The sequence below is a fragment of the Nelumbo lutea genome, chromosome 4 (genome assembly GCF_056320005.1).
Source record: "Nelumbo lutea isolate HS-2025 chromosome 4, American lotus-T2T, whole genome shotgun sequence".
Lineage (NCBI taxonomy): Eukaryota > Viridiplantae > Streptophyta > Magnoliopsida > Proteales > Nelumbonaceae > Nelumbo > Nelumbo lutea.
In genome coordinates this window covers 59,135,630-59,141,811 of record NC_142687.1, presented here as the reverse complement: position 1 = coordinate 59,141,811, position 6,182 = coordinate 59,135,630, and the positions used below count along the sequence as shown (strand labels likewise).

General features: G+C 40.7%; 1 long non-coding RNA gene across 1 annotated transcript; it reads right to left on the bottom strand.

Moving 5' to 3' along the window:
- Window positions 1-4,912: 4,912 nt before the first annotated feature.
- LOC148860797 (uncharacterized) lies at window positions 4,913-5,949 on the bottom strand. The gene is made up of 2 exons (XR_016112741.1): window positions 5,621-5,949; window positions 4,913-5,209 (listed from the first exon to the last, which is right to left on the bottom strand). It is a non-coding gene; the product is annotated as an uncharacterized LOC148860797 (long non-coding RNA).
- Window positions 5,950-6,182: the final 233 nt, after the last annotated feature.

Here is a 6,182-nt window from a genome sequence, read left to right as displayed (position 1 = left end):
GGGGCTGATCTTGTCACTATGATCACCCACTCAGATGAATTCTCAGACTATCCCAACATACCCAGGATTTGACCCCCTCTAAGGATCTCACTGATTAGTATATCAAAGACAGCCCAATCCGACACCTAGTGCAGTATCATAATCGAGTCTAGTGGTCGGGTGTTACTTTCTAGTTTTTCCCATCAATCTCCAAGGTCTAGGGTAATACTGGAAATCTGGTATAGTTCAAAGATTCAATTAATCTTACACTGTATGTGCCTAGGGTCTTACCCTGGCAGCTGAGACAGGCCACCCCAACTGACTTGGTGGCACCACAGTGTCAGCCTTGTTAGGACAAGTCTCCCCAGACCGACCCATTGGCTGTGAACATTCTAAACTAACACGAGTCTCATTAAGTGTCCAGTTTAAGGGTATTACACAGAAACATACCAAGGGAACATGAATCAATTATGCACTTTTATTCATTTACAATAAACTCATAAAATACTCAGCCGATGTAGTTTCGGTTATATTAGTTTTTAGACAAGGATGTAGAATATAGAGACCGTTCTCCAGTTCCCCGTATGCGATAAATCTGTTATTTTTTTAATAGTACTCGTATTACTAAAGAAGACAAAATAACCATCTGTACACAGTTTTGATACAGAAATCAAATTTCTCATTAAATTTTATACATAAAGACAATCTCTCAGTACAATAGTTCATTCTCTAAAAAGTAACTCCATGGTTGATATGGCCGCGGCTGCAATAGTTGCAATAGTCCCCAAGTAGAGTGTGATTTCTACTTCACTCAGCCTTCTGCTTATCTTGAACCCCTGCAGTGAATTACATGCATGAGTTGAAGCCCCGGAGTCAATACATCAGGATGCAGAAGCTACCAACAGATTGGTTTCTATAAAACAAGTTTCGAAATTACCTTTTTTGGATTCCAGGTAGGCATGACAGTTCCTTTTCCAGTGGCCGGTATTCTTGCAGAGGTGTCAGGCATCCGATGCTTTGTCTTTCTTCTGCTTCTTACCCATAGTGGCTTTCTTCTGAGGCTTCTTTGCCTTCCTCTTTCTCTTGCCTGTCTTGCTAGTTTCAACAAGCATAGTTACATGCTCATCCTTTCTAATCAGTTCTTCGGCTCTTTGCAACATACTGCTGAGCTCTTGCAAGCTAACATTCAGCTTGTTCATATTAAAGTTCATAATGAACGGATTAAAGGAACGGGGCAAAGAATTAAGGATAGCATCTATCTAAGTCGCAAGGTTCAGCCTGGATCCAAGAGCCTCTAGTTCGTTGCTGTATCCCATCATCCGAAGACAATGGTCATGAACTTATTGGCCCTTGGTCATTTGTGAGGTCATGAACTGTTTCAAGACTTTTTGTAGAGTAGAATGATTCTGCTCTTCATACATCGTCCTAAGACTGTCCAATATGTCTTTGGCTAGTTTGATCTGATCGAACTGCCTTTGTATTGGGTTGTCCAAGGAGGCAATGATGTAACACCGAGCAAGGGAGTTTTTCTCCTCCCATTCCTGATAGTCTCTCCTTCGGGCCTCAGAAACCCTATTGCCTGGACGCTCTGGGGTAGGATTCTTTGCACTTTGTCTAGCTTTTCAGAAACTAGGACCAGCATAAGGTTCCTGTACCAGTCGGCATAGTTTAGGCCCTTAAGCTTGTTGTCGTCAAGAAGCTTTGCAAATGATCCGTTTGCCATTTTCTGATAAAAGAGCAAACATCAGTCCACAACCTAATTTCATTGATGTTCATTACATAGGTATGGATTTTAATCTACGATCCATTTTCATTTATTCATCTCTGAGATTTCCCTCATTTCTCAGTGACGGAGACTACGGGTTGTCTCTGGAAATATGGGAAATCACATAGGATGGATGGAGCCAACTGTTTCAGCTGCATAACCCCACTACTTTTTCGTGAAGGATCATATCCACTCATCATATGAGTTTTCCCTTCGGCATCTATCAGACAAGGTTCATAGCCGTTTTCAAGTAAACCATTATGTCCAGTGAGCATTTACCCATCACGTTCGTGAATGCCAAGGTACCGTGAGAGAGTTCCCATTTTCTGGTGAAGCCCCTCCCACATCGGTCTATGACGCCCCTATCATCTTATGAAACATTTAGACAAGCCCAACAGCAAATGGATAGCCCATTTTCTGGTGCGTTTCCTCATTACTGAAGGACCCATCCTCATGTTAATGATGGAAGGCCTTTAGAGAGTTCATCATATGAATCTCCCTATCACATGCACTCATATTAGCTGGAGGGAACAATTATTATGCCCTAGTTTGATTTAGGTCAAACCAAAGTGGCTCCCACTGACTTTCATAAAGTCAGATTTTGGTTGTCCTTAAATCGGCTAGGGTTCCGCACGTAACCTCTTGATGAGGTTTGGGGCCCACCATAGAGGGAGGTCATTCAATGACCGAAAGGGACACCATGGCAATGATGTGCGCAAGAGCCACTGTCGATTGAGCATGGGCTAGGCACTTATGGCCCATGTACGTAGCACATCACACATCTATACATCTCATGTCGGGATAAATTGATTCAATCAATTAATCATCTGTAAGGCCCATTGGAAGCCCATTTTAAATCCATAATATTAACCATTAATATTATCTAGGTATATGGTCTGAATTAGGGTTACCCAGTTCGGCTTATATAGCTTTATCCTTTGAAGTGGGTTTTTGGCAGTTTTAACTATTTAAAACATGGCCTTTACAGGTCAGGCTGAATTAACCATTTAGTTAAATATCAATCCTCAGGCCCATTAGTGGGAAAATTAGGGCTGACTTTCAGCCTCGATTAAACCGTAGATTTGCTCCAAACAGTTTGAACCAATCTTAGTTCAAATGGGTCTAGGGTTTGATCTTTAATTATATCTTTAATTCAAGAAAATAATATGAAATTAAAGAACTAAAAAAACAAAATCAAGAATCAGTCAAATAAGGCTGTTCGCACAATCCATCCTGCAAAACAGAGGTTAGATCACAGATTGCAGTTTCACAAACTACAAATCGTAGGTAGCGAATGTCCCATCTGCGAAATCTCCTTCCATGCGCCTGAAGGGATAGGATATCCATCAGATGGACACCCAAAGATTGTGGAATAAGGGGCAAATTTCAAAATATTTTCTCTTCCTTCAATTGGGAATCGCATTCCCTATTTAGAAAATCATATTTCCAAGGATCATTCTTGAACCATAAACTGAACCAAATTTGAACCAAAAGGAGTAGGGAGGGATTATACTTGATACGGAGAAACAGTATCTCCCAATGGAGGTTTTCACGCCCAATGAAATCCAAAATCTGCTTCCACTGAAAATGGCGCAGTGCAAGGTGAAGCAGAATCAGCAGTGTTCTTCCAAAAGAACTTGACCATTCGCAAAAATCAACTGGATGGCGTGTGAATACAACTCCAACCAATCTTTTTTCCAAAAGGTTGGTATCAAGATCGAATCTTGATTACTCCTATAGAGAGGAGGAGATCGAATTGCAGGAGGCAGCGGCTACAGGATGGAGGCAGCAAGAGAGTATTCGCAGGGTGCAGAATTCTCTCTTTTTGTGATTTCAGCTCTGACGACAAGAATTGTGTATTGCATGTCTAAAGGCTGCCGCCCCCTCCTCTTTTTATAATCTTAAAGGGATTAGCTCCTAATCCCATTAGGAGTTGCTAATCCAAATCATATTTGGATAAAAAGTCCCTTTAAGTGATAATAACCCTTATCTTATCTGCAGATTAGATCAACCATCTCCTAATCTAATTAGGAGGCTGTAGATCTAAATCTTATTTAGATCTTGGACTATCTAAGTGGATAGGGTCTGGGCTCGATCCTATCAACTGATCCATCTCAGAATTCGCCCCTTTAAATGACTAATCAAATCAGCCCAGTTCGAAATGTGCTTAAGGCCCATTTAAGGTTATGTATTCACTTAGCTTTCTAAACTGTTACCCAATTTGGCTTCCTTGTATGGCGTGGGACCCAAACATTGATCTACACATCAACCACATGGGTTCGGCCCAGCCTTTGTTACAACGCCTGGCCGAATACACTTTTATGGACATTGCACCCCCTGAAACTCATCTCATGGGCTCTATGGGCCAACACTTACCCTAAGTGGTCCCTGGGCCAAGCCACTTTGTAACACATAGGGGCTGTGGGCAGATGCAAGATTAGCCCATCAGGTATTATCCTAAATGGTCTTACACTTAACCTCTCAGCCCATAATGATCATACACTGCCCGACAAGAGAGGACCTCTCCCTCGGCTGCAAGGAACAGTGTTGCACTCTCTGCTTATATGGATCCCGGGAATTAAAACCTTTTGCAAATCATTTTGAAACCATAATATATATACTTTCATATCTCATATAAAATATATTTTGCAAAACAAATCTCAAGGATTGAAATCGGCTGCCGGCAGTCTTGTTTCCATCAGTGAGAGTGCATCATCGATCATTACATTTGTCCGACAAATGGGCTGATTGTATCACTATGATCACCCACTCAGATGAATTCTCAGACTGTTCCAACATACCCACGTTTTGACCCCCTCTAAGGATCTCACTGATTGGTATATCAAAGACAGTCCAATCCGACACTTAGTACAGTATCATAATCGAGTTTCGGGGTCGAGTGTAACTTTCTAGTTTTGCCCATCAATCTCCAAGGTCCAGGCCAATACTGGAAATCTGGTCCAGTTCAAAGATCCAATTAATCCTACACCGTATGTGCCTAGGGTCTCACCCTGGCAGCTAAGACAGACCACCCCAACTGACTTGGTGGCACCACAGTGTCAGCCTTGTCAGGATTGGTCTTCCCAGACCGACCCACTAGATGTCAACATTCTAAACTAACACGAGTCTCATTAAGTGTCTAGTTTAAGGGTATTACACAGAAACATATGAAGGGAACATGAATCAAATATGCACTTTTATTCATTTACAATAAACTCATAAAATACATCATCTTGATTGAAGCTAAGGGCAAACAAAACTATCTAATAGCGCCGCAATCTTCGATCCAAAAAATAAATAGAAATAGAAATAGAAAACCTACTGTCTATTATAATTACATCAGATCGAATGCCTAATACATTAAGTCTAAAAAATAAAAAAATTTATTTACAGACCAAATATAATGAATAAATCAAGAAACTGTAGATCTTGCAGGTTCCCTGCGCAAACCAAGAAATCGATCTCCTATTGTACGAATAACCCATAAATCAAGAAAATCATAAAGAATAGTTTTAAATAATAATCAGATTTATATAAAATTAATTTTAGATTATTCGCCCATTAATTTTGGGAACAAGTTAGCCAAAACCCATATCTACGCAAATCGGGTAGAACGCCTTCGGCCCATTTGCGCAGGTTCAGATCTGAAATAAATTGGTTCAAGATTTGAACCTGGCTCTGATACCACTGAAGGGATAGGATATCCATCACATGGACGCCCAAATGTTATGGAATGGACTGGGCGAATTTCAAAAATTTCTCCCATTTTGTAGGGAATCAAATTCCTTATTTTTGAAAAACATATTTTTCATTGATCAATCTTGAACCATTAACCAAACCAGATCTAAACCAAAAGGAGTAAGAGGGAGGACGTACCTGATACGGAGAAACAGTATCTCCCAATGGAGGTGTTCACGCCCAAGGAAGGATCCAAAATCCGCTCCCACTGAAAATGGCGCAGTGTAGGATGGAGCAGAATCAACAATATTTTTCCAAAAGAACTTGACCCTTCGCAAGAATCAACAGGATGGCTTGTGAATACAGCTCCAATGAATCTTTTCCCCAAAAGTTTGGTATCAAGATCAAATCTTGATTGCTCCTGTACAGAGTAGGAGATCGAACTACTGGAGGTGGCGGCTGCAAGAAGGAGGCTGCAAGAGAGTATTCACAGGGTGCAGAATTCTCTCTTTTTGTGATTTTCAGCTCTGAAGAGAATTGAACATCAATCAATAATTGTTGCCGCCCCTTTCTCCTTTCATAATCTTAAAGGGATCAGCTCTTAATCCCATTAGGAGTTGTTGATCCAAATCATATTTGGATTAAAAGTCCCTTTAAGTGATAAGGGATAAACCCTTATCTTATCTGCAGATCAGATAAGCCATTTCATAATCTAATTAGGAGTCTTTCAGATCTAAATTTTATTTAGATCTTGGACTCT